This window comes from Gallus gallus, chromosome 1, assembly GCF_016699485.2.
Source record: "Gallus gallus isolate bGalGal1 chromosome 1, bGalGal1.mat.broiler.GRCg7b, whole genome shotgun sequence".
Lineage (NCBI taxonomy): Eukaryota > Metazoa > Chordata > Aves > Galliformes > Phasianidae > Gallus > Gallus gallus.
The window spans coordinates 46,488,739-46,511,810 of NC_052532.1; the positions used below are offsets into that span (position 1 = coordinate 46,488,739).

Genomic DNA, 23,072 nt, shown 5'->3' on the forward strand with positions numbered 1-23,072 from the left:
GTTTTCCAGAGTTGCCAGCAGCAGTTTTGAACAGACTTTTGTTTTAGGCCTGGCATCAGATGAAGCAAGCTACAAGAAAATGTTCTTCTCTGTGGCTTTAATGAAAGAATTCCTCTTATTGCTCCAAATATAGGAAGGTTGGGCTGCAAAACAGAGGAGCCAGCCACATACTTGGGCACTGTTTCAGTCTCTCACATTTGTTCACTGTCATCACTCCCTTCTCTTCTGCCTGCAGGTGTCGTAAAGCATCATAAAGCTAAAGAGGAGACAAGGAAGCCTTGCTTCTGATTTTGCATGGAAAGACTCTTGACTACCTCTGAGCTCTCATCTGATATCAAGCAAGCAACTATCAAACTTGTCAAATGCAACAAGCTTTGCTGAACACCTCCCATGGTCACTGCTGTTTGCAGTGAATTCAGCAGTCAAGGGGAAAGAACATGGTGGGCAGGTGTTCCTTGGTCTCAGGCCATGGGAGGGCAAGACGTCTTGATTCCCAAGACAAATCTGACTAGAGAGTTATGTACCTTTTGTATTTCCTGCAGATTCCTGGCTCAAAGATGTTTAAATCACCTGCATGTCAGCATACCCAGTGCAGTGTGAGAACATACTGCTATGATTCTGGCACCACAGCCATGTCTCTGAGATGTCCACTGGAGGCATGGAGCCATGTCAAGTGAGATTTCCACATTCTGCTGCTAAACCAGTGATAGTGCTTTCACAGGTTATTTCCGGACATGTTTAATGCATTTACGTATTTACCTATTCTTATTACAAGCTGTCTGAGCTAACCTGAAGACCTGGGATAACACAGCCCCCTGTTACTCCCTGGGAACACAGCCCCCTGCACTGGTAGGCAAGAATGGGGAACAGAATAAGCCCTTCATGATCCATGACAAGATAGCTTTGGACCTGCTGTGAAAGCTGGATACTTACAAATCCATGGGGCCAGATGGATTTCACCCTAGAGTGTTGAGGGAGTTGGCAGATGTGGTTGCCAAGCCACTCTCCATCATTTTTCGGCAGTCCTGGCTAACCGGGGATGTCCCGGTGGATTGGAAACTGGCAAATGTGACGCCCATCTTCAAAAGGGCCTGAAAGATGATCCTGGTAGCTACAGGCCTATCAGTCTCACCTCAGTGTCTGGGAAGGTTATGGAACAAATAATCTTGGGAACCATCATGGACCAATTAAAGGTCAAGCAGGGGATCTGGCACAGTCAGCATGGGTTTACAAACGGTGAATCCTTTCTGACAAACCTGATTTCATTCTATGACAAGGTAACCCGCTTAGTGGATGAGGGTCAGGCTGTTGATGTGGTCTACCTGGACTTCAGTAAGGCCTTTGACACTGTCCCCCATAACATTCTGGTGGAGAAGCTGGCTGCCCATGGTCCAGATGGGTGTACGCTCCGCTGGGTGAAGCACTGGCTGGATGGCCGTGCCCAAAGAGCCGTGGTCAATGGAGTTGAATCCAGTTGGCGGCTGGTCACGAGCGGTGTCCCCTGAGGCTCAGTGCTGGGGCCGCTTCTGTTTAACATCTTCAGTGATGATCTTGATGAGGGAATTGAGTGCACCCTCAGTAAGTTTGCAAACAACATCAAGCTGGGAGGGAGTATTGATCTGCCAGAGGGGAGAAGGGCACTACAGAGGGACATAGATAGACTGGATCGATGGGCCAAGGTTAACGTCATGAGTTTCAATAGGGCCAAGTGTCGGGTCCTGGATTTTGATCACAACAACCCCAGGCAACCCTACAGGCTTGAGGAGGTGTGGCTGGAAAGCTGCCAGATGGAAAGGGACCTTGGTGTACTGATGGACACTCAGCTGAATATGAGCCAACAGTGTGCCCAGGTGGCCAAGAAGGCCAGTGGCGTCCTGGCTTGTATCAGGAACAGTGTGGTGAGCAGGACTAGGGAAGTCATCCTGCCCCTGTAATCGGCATTGGCGAGGCCTCACCTTGAGTACTGTGTTCAGTTTTGGGCACCTCAGTACAAGAAGGACATGGAGGTACTGGAGCAGGTCCAGAGAAGGGCAACGAGGCTAGTGAAGGGCTTGGAAAAACAGCCCTATGAGGAGAGGCTGAGGGAGCTGGGGCTGTTAAGCCTGGGGAAGAGGAGGCTCAGGGGAGACCATATTACTCTCTTCCAGTACCTGAAAGGTGCTTACAGTGAGAGCGGGGTAGGTCTCTTCTCACTGGTGACAGGTGACAAGACAAGGGGAAATGGCCTCAAGTTGCGCCAAGGTAAGTTTCGGTTGGATGTTAGGAAACACTTCTTTACAGAAAGGGTGGTTAAGCACTGGAATAGGCTCCCCAAGGAGGTGGTTGAGTCACCGTCCCTGGATGTGTTTAAGAGCCGTTTGGATGTAGTGCTCAGAGATATGATTTAGCGGAGGGTTGTTAGGGTATTATGGTTAGGTTGCAGTTGGACTTGATGATCTTTGAGGTCCTTTCCAACATGAGTAATTCTATGATTCTATGATTCTATGGCAAAAGAAACAGTGCTTGTATATTAGGGAAGACAGAGATGCAACTATGCCTTCAGCTTTCCTTGTGCTCAGTCTTAAATGATCTTGGTGATGTTTCTGCAACAAATATCTGAAGAGGACTGTGGATAGGTATTGACTTTGTGATAAGCATCTAGATCATTAAACTATCTCTTTCCCTGGAATTTATGCATACCAAAGATGCTCTTGGCTAGCAATATCTTGACCCCGAGTTCTCCCAGAAATGAAATTTCCATGATGTTTTCTGTGTGTTTCAGCATCTTATGATTTCTAAGCCAGTCAGTCAGTATCAGACAGAGATGTTGTAGAGGCAAGGAGGTCAGAGAAAGTGTTCACAAACATGTTCACACTTACCTACCCATGCATGGTACAGCCTGACCTGTGATACTCCTACAATAATTGCCCTGAACAGGAATGCACCTTTCCTTCCTCTGTCCAGATTTCATTTTGGAGCTCAGGTGTAGCAGTGCGTGGCATGCTTGGATCATTGAGCATGAAATGCTTCTGTGTTTCATAATCTGGATGGGAAAAAGAATCTTAAAATTCTTTGAGTTTTATGTAAATAGGACCAAAAGACAACAGATATTTGTGGAGCAGCTCACACTTCAGGGAAGGCTGTGGCATGAGTCCAGCCTGTACTAGACTTCAACAGATCTGTGTAAGCAAGTCATGGGCAGGCACAGTTCTCTTCACATGCCATGCACACAAGATTCCCAGCTGCAGGGAAAGCTTCACTTGTAGCTTGTGCTGTGTAAGCCACTGGCAGACCAAGACACAAATATGTTGGAAGCTCATCCTCATTAGATCTTCTGTTTATAGTTACTTGTCTGGAGAAATGAAAGCACAACACTATTTCCTTTCTTCTAGCTTTACCTTTACATTGTGCTAGCCCTAAGCCTCTGCATGCACAACATTTTTTTAGAAACTATAACTGTTTTAGAGGCTGTAAGTCAAAAGCTCTTGAAGTTTAACTTCAAGCAATATTTCTGGGGGAAAAGGGAATGCGAATTAAATGTAGGAATTAAATTAATGACTTATTACATAAGGAAAACCCTTCTGTTGACTTTAGAAAGTTTTCTCTTCCCTCAAGGCCTATGAAATAGCATTTGGAGTATGAAGACCTCTCTTGCTTTGTAAATAAGAAGGTGGGAAAACAGTGTATTTAAAAATAAATGGTTCAAAAGATTTCTGAAAGAGATCATCCATAAACTATGTGGTTTATACAGAATGTATTACTGAAAAATGATGTGTCAGTCTAGACTGGATTGGAAACCAGATATTCCTTAGCTAGGGCTAGAGCTAAGAAAGGTAATGTCTGATAAAAAGACAAGCTGGGTTGGGGGTAGCTGAAGGTAAATATTCCCTGACAGAAGTTTACTAGGTAGCCATATTTTTCGAGCAAGTTACAGATTCCTCCTTTTTTCCCTTCCCAGTTTGTTACTGCTGGCAAAACAGCACACAGATAATTACAATTTAAGTTGAGCACCTAAACAAATTCCATAAGAAGAAGCTCATGGGAAGGTGAATAATTTTGTGTTCTGTATCTGATGTGCAGTAAACAGAGCATGGTCCTATAGGGTGAGCGCTGAAGATACTAAATTCAGTCTTTGATAAAGCCAGATTTCCTTGGTCCTCGTGTTTGCAGCATAGTTGGCTGAGAAGGGTCGTATGAGTCCCTGGCAGAAGCTGGCCACCTCCCTTCCAGTGTGGCCTGGGAGCAGCCCCAGCTGGGATTTTCTGCCCTAGCTGTGCAGTCACTGGACTATGGGTGCAGAAGTACTGGGACATCCTTTACTCAGCCTGAATGTCTGGAGGTCAACAAAGGAATGTTTGTTTTCATTAAAGGTGAAAGCAGTTCCACTGAAAGAAAAGAGGAAGAATCATTATGATTGGCTTAAATTCAAACTTTATGGAGTTGCTTACCTTACTGCTATGACTTTGCCTCTGTGACGTTACCATTGTTCTAATATCCACTTTATGTGTATGTAGAAGATGTATAAACATCTGCACACGTATACATATGTAAATATAAAAGTATTTCTACACTATATTTAGTCATTTTCATACTGCATAGGTATAGACAAACTATCAGTTAAACAGAGACAAAAAATTCAGGTAATAATTGGATCAGACAGAAAATGAGAAAAGACTGTAACAGCTTAAGAAACAAAATAAATGTGCAAAGTTCTTTAATATTTCTTTAATATATTTTTGGGATAAGTCAAGTATGAATATGATTTAGGAAAAAAAAATGCAATATAAAGAAAAGTATGAAATAAGTAGGAGGAAGTCAAAGACTTTAGAGTTTATTCAGTAGAAAATCTGCTAGCAGAAGTTTGTCATGAAATATAACCAAATTGCCAAGCAGGTATAACAAGGTATGTACCAAGATCTAACTTTGATGAGCATCAGTGCCTATTATGTATAGGTCATGGACTAATGATTCCTGGCCTTTAGACTTTCTTTATCTTGCTTAGAGATTACAAGTTAAATCTCCTCCTTTCAGCACTGTTCCATGCTCTTCAGCCACATGCAGTTGCTTTTGCTTCAGTACGCTGGCTTGAAGTCATTCTTCTGCTATCTGATATCATAAGTCTCTACCTCCTGAAATACAGAAAGCAGTAAAAATATAAAATTATATGTATAAGGCAGAAGAACATAGAAGTTGCAAAGTCCAGTATCCAAAAGTTAGGCAATGTCAGAGTGAATTTTTCAGGGCATCCTTAATTTTGCCTCCTGGTGAATATGCATTATGATACAGTTTTAATTACAAGGTTGCATACTATTACTTTTCCCCAGGACACCTGCTTCAGCAGGGCACAGGATGGATGATGCTCGCTTAATGAGCAGCTATTCAATATGTTCTTTTATCCTCATTGCTTGGCATTTGGCCCCAGGCCTTATTTACTGCACGCTGCTCAGGCATGGCTCTAAAGACAGAATTATTCATTTGCCACTCAACTGTTCTGTAGTTCTTCTCACTCTGTCTAAACACACTGCAAACTTTAATGAATCTTCACAATACCATGGGAAGAGCGGGGTCAGCTGAACCCCTCTTATAGCTAGGGACCTGAACACTACAACTTATCCTCAGTGCTTGCATGTATTTGAACTGCTTTCTCCTCCATCCTTTCAAGAGAGACCCTTTTCTCAAGATGGGCAAAACAATTTTCTCCCCACATCTTATTTGCTGAATGTTGTGGCTGAAAACTTCAAAAAAACTGCAATCTGAGGTGGCAATTCCACATGGAAGACTGCAGTCCTTCTAACAAAGCAATAAGCTTTGTGAAAGCACAGTGCTCTCTCTACAAGACACTTTCAGCTACAGAAACTTTCCTGTAGTATTTATACCTGTACAAACCCAAGTGTGTGTGTAATACATACGTAGGAATCAGACTTCCATGTGTAGGGATGCATATGGAAAGTCCTGTGTCCAGGGAGACAAAGCGTGTATAGTGAAACAAGACTGAATCTTTTCCCAGCAATAGGGCCATGGGCTTCAGCACAGCTTTGCCATGTCCCTCCAGCTGAGGAGCTGGCCAATGACTTTATGGCTTCTTCCTTAATGGTGAATTGAACAGATCTGCTTACAAAATCTAAAACCACTTGTAAATTATATTTATTTTAGATATTGTACTCTTTACTGGCATGTTAAGCTCTAAAGCCTTTTGTAGCATGCCTGTTTCTAATAACACTTAGTTTTAAACCACCTTTGTCTTAAAAAAAAAAAAAAAAGCAAAACTGGGCAGAAAAACGGGATCTTCTCTTTTCTTCCTTAACCTCTGCTGTTTACCACATAAAAGCAGTGAGTTAAAATAAAAACCTGGTGATACCTTATCGTGGGCCAGTGAAATTCAATATCCAATATCCTTTGGTGGATTTCTTGGCTTAAGAAGATGGCTGCTTGCAGGTGCTTCACAGAGATTAGCCTCTGCTTAGGAATCACTGAGAGGAAATGGAAGAAATGATGGCAGAAAGACTCTTTTTGGTGTGCTGCTGGAGGAAGATTAAAACATTGACAAATTACTTGAACGTTGATGAATTTTTTTAGAAATCAGTACAGACCAGTTGGGTAAGTCACTATATGTTTTTTTTTTTTTTTTTTTTTTAACTGTATCTGTTTGCTGAAGATCAGCACGAAATTCAGCTAAATTGAGATTACCTTAAGAATTAGTGGTGTCTGAGATGAGAATGCCTGAAAACCAAGAGCAGCGTGACAAAATTTTTAATTAGCAGGTAGTTGGGTCTGAGGTTCAGAGACAAATGTTCTTTGGTTTTTTTACTATTTATTTTTCATTTATTTTTACTAGTCAAGGCCTTAAAACATTTTTAATATCCCAGTCCATCTTCTCCAGATTTGTGGTCCCAGTCTGTGAGTTTGTGTCTTTAAATAAATCATTCTCACTCATGTTTTTTGCTAATTTTGCTCTCCGTATGCCAATAACGTACTCTTTCTGGACTGTATGAATCTACTTATTGGGACAGGAGTACAAAGTTTTTCTCTGGAATAGTATCTGTAGCTAAACTTTTTCACTGTTTATGGATGCCCATGTTTGGTGTTGAAATTTTTAGTATCTCAGATTTCAGATCTGAATTCAGATGTTCCCAGGTTTGCGGTTAGGGTGCATAATTTGGCAAATCAAGATTTGTTTGAAAGCCATACAAGCATTCCAGGAGACAGGACCCAATAAAAGTCCTATCTTCCATGGACATTGTGCAAAGATTTTGAAGTCACTTCAGTTTTCCTATGGAGGAACTCTCGACTCCTCTTTTGACTCTGAGGATAAAATGATATTTGTTTAGACTTGGCAACCAAGAACACTGACTTCTGAAATGCCACAAGATCAAGGAGAGAACATTGGGTGAACTAGATTAATCAGTACTGTGTTGTTTTTCTCTTTTCTGGTTCACAAAATATTCTCATTTAGTTCATAGTTTACAGTGCAAGATAAATGGGCAAAAGACAATTACAGGAGACTGAATTTTCTTTCTTCTCTTGCCTGATATTTGCTGTGTATACATTCTCTTCTTTTTCCAGTGTTTAGACTTAAAGAGAAAATGAGGCTTTCCTGAAGGACTAATGGGAGAAGAAAAATATGTTTTCCTTTTAATATCGGTATGTTCAAGGGCTTTATTAAAAGGCTTTATTAAAATATTCTAGATTGCAACCACAATTAAAAATGGACTGCATAATATGTACAATCTGATTTTCAGGTGGCTTGAACTTCCAAAAAGAATTCCAAAAGAATTGCCTCCATCTACTCCTGTTGTGTCCTGTTTACTTGCAGATCTTTCTTTCACCATTTGCTAAAGTAGTTTTCAGAAGTGTTGCCAAATACTTTTGGCTTTTCGTTTTTCCATTTTCCTTTTTTTTTTTCATTTGAATATTAACAGAATGCTTTAAAAAAAAATTATGGGATATGCAAACTCATTAGAAAGTAACTTCGGTTTGGATAATAATATAATTTGCAGCTATTCTTCATCCACACAGAGCATTAAGATAGTAGGAGAAAGGGCTTTTTCTTCATTGGAATTCACGGTACTTTCTCATCCTTCGTTATCTGAGATGTTCTCCCAATGAGCTCAGCTACCAAGGAAAGGCCAAAATAGAGGAATCACGGTTGTCAAGGACCTTGAAATTAAAAGGCGAAATACAGCAACTTCATTGTGCAGGTGCTTCACTGCTCTTTCTCTGGTATGCCTAGCATATGCCTCCAAAAGCTTGAGCAGCATCTAATAGGGTACTTTGAACATTGATCTCCCTATATTTCCATCACTGTTTAAATCATTAGTATATTTATCCCAGTGTTTGCTATGAGAATTTCACCAGACTCCACTTGCAAAGAACACAATCTGTTTTCTGTAATTAATACGATTCTAGTAACAGCTATGACTATTTCTTTTACTTAAAAGAGGAATCTATTAATCTTTGATAGTACTTCTTTTACACTGAAGCAATGAGACAAAGGCAGACTCTGTGAAGGAAGGAGAAATGTTCCTGTTCTTGTACTTCACCTTTGGGGGTGCTGAAAGCAACAGGATTCAAAAATCAATATTAAAAATCCAGGAAGTTCAACATCAATTATCTTCCCGTGGTGTTTTGCCCATCCTGGTGACTGGTGCCACACGATATGGTGCCAAAAAGTCATCAGCCTGGCAGCTGGGGTGTTTTTGTTTTGTTTTGTTTTGTTTTGCTTTTCTTTTATTTTCTAACACTGATCCAGTAAATATTTGCTGGGCCATTTGCACCATCTGCCATGCAAATGTTAGTCCAAGGAAGAATGACAGACATAGGGGAATATCCATGTTAAAGCATCATTTAAAGTGGAAGTGCTGGTGCCAGTGTCAGGAAATTATGAGAACAAAGAAGACGAGTAAGAAATACGAAGGAGAAAAGGATATGGCCTCTGCAACTCTGTAGAGAATCATCTGATTCCCAGCACCTGTGACCAAAAGTGTAAAGTGTGCATTTAACAGCTACTATCCTCCCCAGACACCAGGAACATAGAAAACCAAGGACCTAGATGCATATGGCTTGGCACTAGAAAACGACAAACTGGTTTGACTCGATTGGAAAACAAACTGAGCCTCTGTCCAATATCTGCAACTAAAAATACTCGTTTCTGTGGCTGAAAAACACTTCGGTTTCTGTCTGTCGCTCTCAAGCGCTCAGGGGCTGCTGTCTGAGTCAGAAGCTGGGGGAGGTGTGATTTACAGCCAAGCAGGGATCATCCTGAGATATGGCGGTGTCATTATAAACAAAAAGCCAGGAGATGCACTGATGTAATGAAATGCCCATGTTGCCTCAGGCCAAAGATGAGAACTTGTGATATTCTTCTGATAAGTATCTGGGTTTGGGTCCCCTCCCCAACTGTATGAGTCAGCTTTGCATTTAATAGATGAGAATCTCAACATGTTTTGAATGCGTTTCCTCTGAATGGAAGCAACCTTCTTTTGAGATTTTAATACCCACTGGGTCAGCTCAGATGAACTCACAATAAAAATAAATAAATAAATAAATAAGAAAAGAAAAGACACCTTTCTTTTGTTTGACCAGTGGTACAGAGAAAGGAGCAAAGACCATGATATCGATTTTCAGATGGCACACATCACACAACAGGTCGAGTTAGTCTACAGTAAAACACAAGGATATATGTAACACAAAAGGAAACAATAAGAGGTGATTTCCTGGGCATCAGCCGCTCACTGTTATTGTTGCTGCAACCACACAAAAGCCTGTGTACTCCTGATGCTTGACCTTCAATCACTGTAACAATGCCATGTGGTTATGAAAGCAGTGAATTTCACTTTCTTCCACTGTAACGTTCTCCACTGGTATTTGTGACAGGAATGATTGTTGTCAGAGAAAATTAGATGTCAAGATGCTTGGACAGAACCTCAAACATCCACTGTGGTAGGAAATCACAAAAACAACAATGTCATGACAGCTGTACATTAATGGAAGAATGATTGTTTCTGTAGGAGAAAAAACACATGCACAGAATTCAAAACTTCTTTCTTCTTTGGCAAAGTGAAGAAGTGATTACCAGTGCTGTTGTACTTTTTGATAATTCCTTTTCATATATTTCCACTTTACATCCGATGCATTTTTGCAACATATTGGGATTTCTGGTCACTTCTCTTCCCCATGGTGAGAACAAAAGAATACCTCTGTGCAAGACACTGCAAAGTATCAGCCTTCTAGCTCAAGTCATAATGACAGTTCACAGGCAAGAGGACACCAATTAGCTGCATCTTTTGATGCTTCAATGGAAAATACAAACAAAACCACATTATCCTTCCCATTGGAGGAAGAAAGTATAAACAAATCAAAGTTTGGAAAGCCATGGTTGAAATACATTTTTGTTTTGTTTTTGTATTAGAAAAATAAAATCATGTTCCACGTGTTTGGTTGCATAGGGATCATCTTTCTCATTTTGTATGTGCAGGATTGTGAGAAAGAATTTTAATTTTTTCTTTCCTGTCCATTTTCTCTTTCAAATCAGAAAGAAACAAATTATGCTGTCAGAAAGGAAACGAGGGTTGCATTTCTTGCTTCCAGACTTCCTTTGCTGCCATGTAAGTTATGCTTGCCTGTATTGGAATGGGAAGGGTTATATACTTTATCAGTGATGGAGTTGCTCCTGTGGATTTACAGAAGAACAGTGATGTGAGTGAATCTGAAACTGTCATCTTTCTCTTGTGTGGTGAGACAAAAGGTAATTTTTAAATCAGTCCCATGTGTCATTCACGCGTATTCAGCAATCTCTGCAGACCCATCCATCTGCCACCTTTACCCAACCTGAGGACTAGGAAGCCCACCTCAAGGAAATGGAAAGCATGCATTAAAAATAATGAGCTCTGGTTTTGCAGCATCCCAGAACAAATTTTTCACTGATGTCTATGTTAAGGCTTATTTGTTTCATTTGAATTCTATTTCTGTTTTTAACCATTAATTGATTCATCCTAGACGTACTGATTCATCACAAAAGTAGAAGGTCAGTGCCCAGTTCTTTTCAATTTTAATTCCAATTGAATGTCGCTTTCTAGCATCTTGATCTGATGGGCTCCCCCTGCACTCAGCTCTTTGTGTCTTCCTTTCCTTTCAAGTTGTTTGACAGCCACTTCCAAGCAGGAGATAGCAGCTGCAGCAAACTCTCAATCTCATCTTCCTTGTTTGCCCCAAGTGAGATGAAACTGTATGAAAGGAGTTTATTCTTCGAGATCACTAAGGCTGAGACTTGGGGCACAGTTCTGTCACGTGCCACAGGACTTCCATAGATAAGCCATCCAGTTTTCAGAGACAGAATTCTGCATGCTTTTCTGAAAGATTTAAATTTCAGGAAAGATGCAACATATTTCTGAAAATACATCTCTTATGATCAGATCTAAGGAGATAACTTTCAAAAGGGCCATCTTGCTATGTTAGGATTTGCAGTGTCATTGCTACAGGGACACTGTAAATGTATGCAGTGCTTTAAAGCATTGTCTTGTGGTTCACGTATATTGTGTTTCTCAGAGCAATTGCCTGTTGCCTGGGAAAAAGGAGAAATTTACTATATTAAGCAATAAATATTATATGTAATTGCATTTAGATATAAACTCATATTTCCATGTTATCATTTTATAAAGGGGACACCCGGAAGGTAATGATTAATTATAAAACTAGGCTGGGCATCAGGAGTGATTTTATGAAATTTTAAGGCATCCTTTGACATTAAAAATCCATTAGTTTGTGGTAAAAATACATATGACTGTTTTCTTTTCTCTCACTTTTTCTGGAGATCTTAGTTGGGCATGAGCTGAACAGCACACATTATCAGTTGCAGACACACACAAGGTGCCAGAACCTCAGAGCATTCAAAGTGCAGTCTGTGGCAGGAAAGGCAGCACTGTGAGAACCAGGGAGGGTGTTTGGCATTTGCTCTGTGACTCTGCCACTTCTGGGGGCCTGTTTTGCCTTTCAAACAGATGGACCACCGTGCAGCTTCATTTAGGCCAGACTCCAACATTTATATTTCCCAGGTAGATTCTCACATGGTGGTCCTCTTCCTGGTGCTTGAGAGATGGCGCATGCACCATTCTCCTTAAAAAGAAGAGCTGAGGTTGCAGCAAGGCAATCCTTCAGAGCATAAATTGTTCATTACCATCATGGGATTTCTAGGGCTGTGCATGCTCGTTTTTTCCTGATGGGCAAAGTAATCTCCTTCACACAGCATAGATCTACTGGTTGGCAACCCTGCCCATGGCAGGGGGGTTAAAGCTCAATGATCCTTAAGGTCCCTTCCAACCTAAGGCATTATATGATTCTATGTTTCTATGTCCTTTCTGTGATCTTGGACTTATCAGAGAGCTGTTCCATAAGCTTTACAGGCAAAAAGAGACCTACAGGACCTCCCTGGTGAGAAAATTCCAGAGTGCACAGGCCAGATCTGGCAGAGCTTTCTAGACATCATGCTGCCATGTTGGATGGCAAAGTGGGTACTAAGCAGCTAGGAAGCAAGTTAACTGAGTTAGGTACAGAGTTATACTTCTTAAACTGTTTTGTTTCCTGATAGCAATCAAGCATAATTAATCTATGTGTAAATATTATGATTATATAGCAAGATAAAAATACGTGACTTTCATCTTGCTGAAAATTCTTTTTTGTGAGAAATATGTCCTTTTCTAATAGGATTTTTTCTTTTTCCAGATTTAATTTCATACATGCCAGAGGAGGTTGGGGAAGGTGACCAAACTATTTTTTGAGATTTTTTTCTTTCCTTACGTATTTTTGCCTAGATAGTAAGGTACAGTTTTGATTCTTTCTAGCCAGTGAGCAAGCCACAGGTTTCTTAGAGGACCGCTGTATGGAAATGGACAGTCTTGCTGGGAGGAAGCATTTCTGAGGTAGTGGAATGGGAATCTCATGTAAGTACAATTACTCACATCCTGATGCCTTTGAAGCTTTGGGCTCCAGCCCATTACATATTGCAACCTGCAGGGCGGATCATTTAGCAACCAACGGAATTCGTGAGACTAGAACAGTGATGACATTTGTATTGGCAGCTGTCTAGCAGCAAATATTTTAGTTTCATGCTAAGCATGATCAAACTGAACAGGAATTGATTATAAACCCAAGTCAATATTATGCTGGCAAAAGTAAAGTGTTCAGTGAGAAAAAAGTGGCCACTTTTCAGAGAAACTTATTGTAATGTATTATTAATGCAAAGATGATCAGATAAAAACTGGAAGTTGGCCAGCTGTCAAAAACTCGGAGTGAATCAAAAATTTATAAAACACTATTGAGTTATAACAATCCTATTATAGATCCCAGCAATCATTTCTGCTGAAGCACGCTCCTTAGATTATTTTACTGTTGAGACATTAGGATACAAGGATTTAAAGCTTTGAAGCATCTCTCTCTCTTTCTCTCTCTTTTCTTTGGAATAGCATAAAATTAAAAATGAAATTTACAAAGTAAATTATTTAGCTCCAGTTCACGTTTGGATTGAATAAAAACAATAGAGTTTGAAGTAAGGGCAGTATTTTTCCTTTATGGATTGTATTTTGCTGACTTACATGAAAAATTACTGCTATTACATTCAAGCAGAATGAATTGCTTTATGAAATCTGTAAACTTAATTTGTGCATGCACTCAACCCACTAGCTGCAGACGTGATGCTTTCAGGAAAAAAAAAAAACAGATAAAATGAAACATCCCCCCCCAAACACACATACATACACTTCCTGGTGAAACGCTCCTCTGTCTATGGATTTTCTCTCCTTGAGAATGTTTTCAATTTTTATTACCTATGTCATTCTTATATATGAGATCCATTCTTCCCAAAGGCTGGGCAGTGACATTAGGTGGATACGTTCTGAAATGGGCACCTATAATCGTCCATATCTCTGACTGTCTGTCCCTTTTTTGTGCCAGGATTTCTAAAGGACCTATCACTCCTTTATTTAAGCTTCATATTTCTTGTAGATAGCTTAAAGCAAAGGATGCCTTGAAATATCCCTTCTGCTAGATATCAGCTTCCTCTGTCTCACTTAAGACTGAGCAGTAATTGTTCCCTGGAAAAAAGACCAGCCTTAAAGTTTTGCTAGTTTAAAGCAATGTAGTTCTGAAATAAGGATAAGACTTATCTTTCCTTCTTACCATACGTGTCTCAGAGAAGAAGATGAGCTTATCAGATCCAGTGATTCTAGATACTTCTATGGATGTGTAGGATGCAAAAGGTGTTGCCTTTGTGTTCTTCTTTGTTTTTGTCATATTACCAAGTCCACCATTTTCACTCATTTATTATGTTTTATAAAAGATAAAGCAGCTGCTTTTAATAGTAGGCTTTCAGTGTAGGGAGAAAGGTGTTTAGAGTCTTTCTTTATTGCAGCTGCTCTTGTACAGCTAAGGCGTGTCATAATATGAGAGCATAGATGGGCACAGTTTGTGGGCTGCAATGCAGTTCCCATGCAAAACACAGCAAGCCACACTGTCATGATCCCGAGGCTGAGCTGGTGTACCAGCTTCATCACCAGCCACCTTCAGCACCATGCTAGCCACCAGCTCTGGGTTAGTGCAGATCCTGCAGGCTCAGACCGTGAGCACAGCCCATCTGCATCTGCTTGCCCCATGTTGTGCAGACTGTCCTGTGTTTTCATTTTGGAACATGGGAAAATGGAGACTCTTTGTATGTCTTTGAATAATTGATAATCTTAAAATGGATCAGATTAAGCTTTTCTTCATTTGCCAGCTCACCTAGAGCCTGAATGCCAGATCAGCTTTCATCTGCTCACAGACATAATGTAATGAAACGATGGTAGATACCATGACCCATGAATTGTTATTTTTAACTTGACATTTCTTTCACGTCATTGCAGATGTTTTGAAGAATGGGAAATAAATGAAATTACTGGGTTCTTTTGAACTAACAGTCTATTGTCAGGTTTATCGTGTTACAGTGGTAGCTGCAATTGCCTTAAGTGATTTTTAATGGATAGCAGTACACATCAAGTTATGATCTTGTCAGATATGAAAACTAACCAGTGTTAAGTTTCATCAATATTTGAATGGAAGGCTAGAGAAAATCCTGAGGGTTAAACAAAACTGGGAGAACAAGAGGTTATTGGAAAAAAAAAAAAAGCAACCAAAACATGCATTACAGTTAATTAAAATTAATTGACCATACTATTTTCAAAAAAAAATAAATGTAATTGTAGCTGTTTATGCAAAATATGGATGAAGATTACTTTGTAATTAAGAAGAACAGAAAGTTGATAAACAGTCACAATTACTTCATTTACATATATATGTGATTGCCTTCATATTCTCCAGTTTGACATTTGCCGGGCAGGAATGCTGCAGTGTAATTCTAAGTATAGGGACAATGAGGAGCCAAGTTCTGCTGTTCTAATATCAGATGTGATCTAACATGCTGCCGGTACATTAAGATCACTAATATAAAATTCTGTTGGGGTATAGTCCAAAAAACCAATTATGCTTGATTCTGGCAAACGTAAAAAAGAAATGATCCCTGGCTTTTCCAGTCTGATAAAAGGAAGAGGACTGGAGACAGAACATATGAACAGAGAGGAAGAGTTAACATCTGTTAAATTACATATATTACAAGTTTCCTTGTTTTTAGCTAGGGTGAATAAAGTCAAGAGAACAGGGGCAGTTGCAGAGAAGAGTAGTCACAGTGTGCAACATGCACAGAATCATAGAATCTCCAATGTTGGAAAGGACCTCTAAGATCATCCAGTCCAACCATCTCCCTTTTCACCAGTATTTCCCACTAAACTATGTCCCTCAGTACAACATCTAAACGTTTCTCAGTCTAAGATGCCTATATTTAGGTGGCTATATGAAAGTGTCTCTCCATCTGCCCTAAATGTTTAAGATCCCACTGTGTTCGGTGGAAATTTAGTTGTGACACGGGAATCTAAAGAGCCATTCAGCTCACATACCTGGTGGTTTATCAGCCAGATTGTTCCCAAAGACAGAGCTACTTGTGTGGAGAGTATCTTATCCTTCCAGCCAACTATTATTCTGAGTGTGGTAGCACCTTCCTATCTGATTGCTTTGCTTTATGACATTCAAAATGTCCTTAATTTATCTTAATTCTTAGTTAAGCCATTATTTGCACAAGGGAATACCCGTGATATGGATATAGTATCAGAAAGGTCTTCTCTTCATCCTTTGAGATGAAAGGAATTTAGCTCAGCCATGCAAATCTTCCCCAAGCTTTCTGCCAGCCACGTGTGAATTTCTGTCTTGGATGCAAATGTATGTTTTTATTTATTTGTCCTTTATTTTGTCTTATTTGGACTGCTTGCTTGAATGATGATCCACACATATAAACTTAAACAGTCTTTTTTCTTTTCTTTTTTTTTTTTTTTTAATCTGGGCTTTTCTAAGGCACTCATTGCTCTCAGCATCAGAGCTCAGCACCCATGCCGAGTGAATGAGCAGGAAACAATCTCCTGGAGTCATTTTAAGAGCCTTTCTGCAAACGGTTTTGCACCAGTTACCTAATGGTGCATGAAAGCAACATAAAACTGGAAATGCTCTTACCAATACTTCCATGTAATCACAGCACTAGGACGTCAGCTCTTTGGGCTTGAACTTTTTGAATGGCATAGTATGGTTCAAGTATCACTTGATTTTCAGGCCTGAATCATCTCCTTTCTGCATAATGAGCAGTGTAGTGTCATGATGACATTGTAGTTGGGGTTTCTCTCAGTTATTGTTTCAGAATCACAAATCAGTTTTTTTTTCTGGGGGAGGGGAGCAGTTGCATGGCCAGAGATATCATCAAGCAGCTGATGTTAATGTCTTCATTTTCTATCTGCATTGCAGATAAAGTGAATTGTTCTACAAGCACAGTTTCCAGATGAGGATGACACCAGCCGCATCATTATCTCCAACTTACCTAGAACTATGTTATAGTTTATTGAACAATTGTTCTGGGCTTGCTGCCTTCTTCTCTCTTCTACTCCCCTCTGCCCTATTTGTCTTTGATTTGCAGCTCTGTGCTGTAGAATACTTTTCCACAGGCATTACTAAGTAGAGTTTTCAGCTTGTTAGCATCTGAGGCAGTAAAGCATCTGATTCCATAAGGGCTTGTCTGTAAACCTAAAGGTCTTGTCCGTGTTAGTGTCTGTTTGGCTATTTGTGAGCATTGGCCAGCCCATTAAACTGTCAGCAATAAGAACTACCAGCTATATTTGAAGCCCCAATACTTTACAAATCTTCAACATTCCTCCAAAGTATATGGTGACCCATTATCTCAAATGAGCTCATTGCAAATACAGTATTTGGTGACTATTACCTCAGTGTAATTCACTAGAGTATTGGTTAATGTTTTGCTTACTTCAGTTAGTTTCAAAAGAACAACTGTAATAATCAATTATCAGCAGGTGGTGGTTTCCTCCATGTACAAATGCATCAATTACCAATTGCTGCCAAGCTCTGCTGGATGCATCACAAATTGTCATAGCTTCCCAGTGATTCTGTCTCTTGCACTTTGCACTGTGGCAATGATTTCTGACCATTTTTACTGTCTGTGCATTCATGTTGGCCCAATAAAGTCTGCTTGTTGCCCGGTCTTTTGCATAACGCCATCTAAGGAGTCGTCATGAATCTTTTTCAGTCTCTCTTGGCGCATTTTAATCGGATTCTGTGTTTTCCCTTCTTTCTGCACTTACTTATTCTCTCCGTCACCTCTGGGTTTTTTCCATTCCAAAAGTCTCCGGTAGTCAAGGGAACTAGTTTCTGCGCTGCCCAGGCTGAGCTTATTATTTCTTTTAAAGGACTCATTGCATTGTCACTCTCAGTTTCTCTCTGTTTTTCAGCTCATGTGTTTTGCAGATCTGGTAACTGGCACAGCCGTGTGTGCACTTGTTCTTCCCAATACTTCTCTAGGCATTGTTTGGCTTCTTTCTGCATTTTGTCCAGCTTTGAAATTACTCAGAGCTTTCTATTTTATTTAAGTAGTACCTTTATAACTCTAGCTCTGACCATGGAGTTCACTGTGCCACAAAAGACAAGGATCTGTCAATAATATCCTCGTATTAATGTCAAGTAATACGAAGACATCCAGACTGGCTTGAGCAAAAATCTATCCTGCCCAATAACTTATTTCTGGCAATGACCAACAGCAGATGCCACAGGATGAGTTTTAATAGTTGTCAAGTGTCTAATTAAACATCCTCCCATTGTCCAAGTTGCAGGTCAGTGGTTTCAAAAAATACTTCATTGTTTTGGTTTGGTTTGTTAGGTTTTTTGTTTGTTTTGGTTTTGGTTTTGTTTGTTTTTATTTTTCATTTAATTACCCTAAGAACCGTATTTCTTCTGTACATTGGACTGGTTGCTTTTTGAATCTTTGTGAATTTTTAGCACCCACGAGATGCTGAAGCAAGGAATTCTGCAGGTATAGTATAACTTGTGAGAACAACTTCCTTTCATCTTTTTGAGAACTTACCACCTCCTGGTGCTACATGATGCTTTCTTGCTCTTCTACAGGAAGAGATGGTGAGTAGTTCCTCCTCAACTGATCTCTCCCTGTCATTCACAATTTCATAATCTTCTGTTATATGCCTCCCTCCGTCATTCCTATTTCAAACATAACCTTGTTTTATGTTTTGTTCCCTATTCTTTTCTTGATAATTCTTTACATTTGCTTTTTTTTTTCCTCCATAACAATACACCTTGCCAATATTTTCAAGGAATTGTCTATTTATTAACTGTAAGACTAAAATCTTGCTCCTGAATGGTAATACCAAATAAAATTACTGTCATATACCTTCATATACCTTTTTCCTTATTTTGCATTTTTTTAGTTTGACTTCTGCAGCCCAGTCATTCCATTTTAAGAGGTACTTACGAAGTTTTCCACTGCTGGCCTTCAAATTTCTTCCCCTGAATAAACTGGTATTCTCGGTAAAATTTGCTCCTTCTCAGCCCACCCTCTGCTTCTCAGCATTTAAGAATATGTTAAACAGCATGAGTCCTAGCACAGTCCCTGTGGGTCTCCATTGGTGACCTCCCTCAGCTGTTATAATTGGCCATTTACTCTTACCCTTTCTTCCAATCGTTTAATTAATTATTTATTCATGCAACGACCTTCCTTTTTATCCCATGACTGTTTAGTTACTTTAGGAGCCTTTATAGAAGGACCTTGCAGAATGTCTTTTGGAAATCCATGTAGACTATCAGCCAGATCTCTTTTATCCACTTGAATGAAATAAGCATTTTTTTTTTTTAAGTGTGAATAGCTTGACCTGTTTTCTGCCACCTACATCAGGATGAAAAGAAGCTACCCTTGGAGTGTGTATTCATTCCATTGACTTGAGAGGGGAATCCAGTCACATAGCCAACGAGTTCAAGATGCTTTCCACAGAAGACCACAGGTATCCCAGCCTTTCTGTATAAAATGGATAAGGACATGGGTCTACAACCTCCTGGCCCAAAGATCATTTGTCATTTGGAGTCCTACAGAAGTCAGGTCTTCTCTCTAAGTATAATTTTCTGAAACAGCTTGTGTTCCACAGTCCACTCATTTGTCCAGCGTTTGTAAAGGCAAACATAATTCCTAGCAGCTCAGATCATAGAATCATAGAATGGCTCAGATTGAAAGGGACTATAAAGAACATTTAGTTTCAACCCCCCTGCCGTGGGCAGGGTTTCCAACCACTAGATCAGGGCCCCATCCAATCTCACCTTGACTACCACCAGGGATGGGACATTCACAACCTCTTTGGGCAACATGTATAAATGCCTCACCATCCTCTGAGAGAAGAATTTCTTCCTATCATGTAACATAAACCTCCCCTCTTTTAGTTTAAAGCCATTCCCCCTTGTCCTATCACTATCATACCATGTAAAAAGTCGATCTGCCTCCTGCTGCTAAGCTCCCTTCAGGTATTGGAAGTCTGCAACGAGGTCTTGCTGGAACCTTCCTTTCCCCACACTAAACAAGCCCAACTTCCTCAACCTTTCTTCACAGGACAGGTGCCCCAGATCCAAACATCTGGACACAGGAAAAGCATTATCCTAAGATTCCTCTTTTGTGCATCTGTGAGTTCCCATATGATTACCTGTCACTTAAGACTCTCTGAATACACATGCTTTCCATTATTTGATAAATTTAATTTCAGAATTATGGGGTTTGGTTTGAAGTAGGCTTTTTGGTTTCTCTAGCTTGTCTTTTTTTTTTTTTTTCCATAGACTGCCTAATTTTCTTTCAGAATGACTCTTTTCTGTGAATGAAAAGGAACAGATTAACATGTTCAGTGTCTAGCTTAAATATTTCATCTGTTCATATGAACTGAAATAAGTATTGATATATCTGTCATCTACTTTTATTTTAAGAGAAATAATCCTTCATTTAATTCATTATATCACTGTTACAAATATTACTATTTGACCTTGTGAGTATGCTTCTGTAGATCCTTGTCATTTGAGAGTTTCCTTATTCAAAGGTTTCAAATGATTTTTAGAATTAACCCAATCAGTTTTCCTTTATGCTAATGACATGAATTATTAGAACTGGGATAAGTATTCTTCTCCATCTGCAGCATCTTAGCATACCAATTCAGATTTATATATCAGTTTGGTTGGCTGCATTTCTAATGATAAAGAATTAGTGTGGAGCAGCTTCTTGGTCCTTCTGGTATACTGTCTTTTTGTTTTCAGTTTTCTAAAAGTGCTTGTTTATTTATATTTTCCTTAATCTGATGAGTTTATTATTTAATGTGTTTAATCCTGAAGCATTTTCTTCCATGCCTAAGATCATATAGTAGTATCTATTCAAAATCTTTCTGGCAGGTTTTGATTAGATAATTTTAGTCTGAATGATTTTAAAGTCTTCCACGTTATTCTCAGATAAACAACTACATCTGTCTTTCCCAATTTAAACTAATTGCTTATAAATCTACAGTTAATGAAATTAAACATTGAATGTCCTATCTCTAGATAAGTATCAGACTACTTTGGAAATATGAATATTTTAAGGGGTTAAAATCACATGATTTTTAGAGATGTATCAGGGGATTCTTTAAAATACATATTATTATTTAATTCCAGTTTAATTTTTCTAGTAGGAAGTTTCTCATCATTTCTGACACAGTCTTCATAAGTTCTTGTTCTAACATCTGCCTACTTTTGGTCTTGCCCACACTCCCAGACCTCATTTTGGGCATCATACTCCTTCATAGTAGAATTTCTTCCTTACTCATTTGTGGTATAGCTCTAGGACCTCCCTAGTGCTTTCAAGCCTCAGAGGCAGCTGTGGAGCCCAGCTCTCCCACTGAGGTATGACTGGTGTGAAGACTTCCTTGCTGGAGGAGACACAAGAACAAGAGTTCCAGCCTCCAAAGGGCTTTCCTCATCAGGCCACGCCCTGGGGCAACTATTACTTTCTACCGTCTGCTCCCATGTGCACAGTGCAAAATGTTCCACAACACTCTACCACCCCCAAAGGGTCATTTCTCAGTGCTGGAACGGCCCCCAGGAAGGGCAGGACCACATCAGGATGGATGTGTACAAACATCCCACATCATATCCCACTTTACATTCCACTTTGACAAGGCAAGCAGAGGCTGGAGGAAATTGAGGGTGGTTATTGCCATGCATGTCCATTATTCTGAGTCACAGACAGATGGCCTCACATCCCACCACTGCACAGGAAGCATGAGACAGCGTGGGGAGTTAAACACAGACCTCCCAACTGCCAAACAGCGCCTTAGCTCTACGCTTGAATGTCTCCACTGTGATGTTGAATGTTCTTTTCAGATGAGTTGTGAAGCATTTAGCTTGCTCCTCTGCAGCCATTAAGGATCCCAGGATTGCTTTTCATGAGCTTCCTGTAGCGTTACTTAGCTGAGTGTCCTGGCTACAGTCCAACCTGGCTTACTGCAGGCTGCATCTCCAGACTTCTGTCATTTCAGTTGTGTAACATAAACCATCCTAAAACATCAGTCAGTACTGCTGATGCTGCCAAAAAGTTACATAGGCTTGCTGCATAGCCACTGTAAAGCCATGAAGTGAAGTAGTGCTTTTATCCAAATGCTTTGTGCAGAGTACAGTCTAGTTATCTGTCTGCAATTCCAGAGCATGGAATTTTTCAGTGTTTTTATGACTATTATTGTTATTATATACAATTGTGTATGCCTTCATGGACTAAGGAGCTCTATGACAAGGCAGTCTTTTGCCCTGAACTTGAAACTGATTACATGTAGAAGTCAAGGGCTTGTTTCAATAACAGTTCTTATGGAAACTTTGGAAACAGACAGAAAGGGATGAATAATTCTGATCACTCTTCAGAATCTTGGGCAGAGTCCTAAGAAATTTCTGAGCACCTCTTGAGAATTTTCTCTTCATTTTGATATTGAAATACCCATAGGTTTTGATCTTCCCTTCCTGCCAGATGGCCCTTCCCAGACAAGCAATGACAATGTTGATGAATGTTAAATGTGATCCTTAAGCATTCAGATCTGGTAGACTGTGTAGTTTTCTAGGTTTTTCTGACCTACCTAATCCGGAATTGTAGTCTCTTACGTTCGGTGATCTTCACTTTTCCATTCTTTATGTTAATGGGACAAGGCTGTATTTTCAACACTTCTCATGTGTGCAGAAAACAAGTCACAGGGTGTAGCCTCCTTGGCTATAATCTACACCAGGGACATTTTAGGCTTGCATTTAAAAGTGTTTGTAAAATGAATGCTAATCCTGGAATGCACAATAAGCGGGGCTTTTCTTGTTTGCAATTTTACTAGATTATAAAATACAGCATGTTCGTTTTGTGAAAGTATTGCATTGACTCCTTCTGACACTTTTACAGTTAGCTCTTTAGCACTAACAAAATATTCATCAGTCTTCGTAGGAATTTTTACCCATTTTCCGTGCAGAGCCTTTTGCCTCCCACTGCTTAAAATAGTGTTCAAGTTCTTTCATGGATATTCTCACCATTCTATTTTTGCACTCATTTCAAAGCCTATGGAGCTCTTTTTCAGGTATGCAGAGAAGGTAAAACATGCTTTAAGCACAAGACCATCAGTAGACTTCAGCTGCTTTCCTTCTTTCTA

At 39.8% G+C, this 23,072-nt stretch overlaps 1 long non-coding RNA gene across 1 annotated transcript; it reads right to left on the reverse strand.

The window, feature by feature from the left end:
- Nucleotides 1–4,394: 4,394 nt before the first annotated feature.
- LOC112533393 lies at nt 4,395–19,070 on the reverse strand. The gene is made up of 3 exons (XR_003077536.2): nt 18,872–19,070; nt 6,338–6,500; nt 4,395–5,108 (listed from the first exon to the last, which is right to left on the reverse strand). It is a non-coding gene; the product is annotated as an uncharacterized LOC112533393 (long non-coding RNA).
- Nucleotides 19,071–23,072: the final 4,002 nt, after the last annotated feature.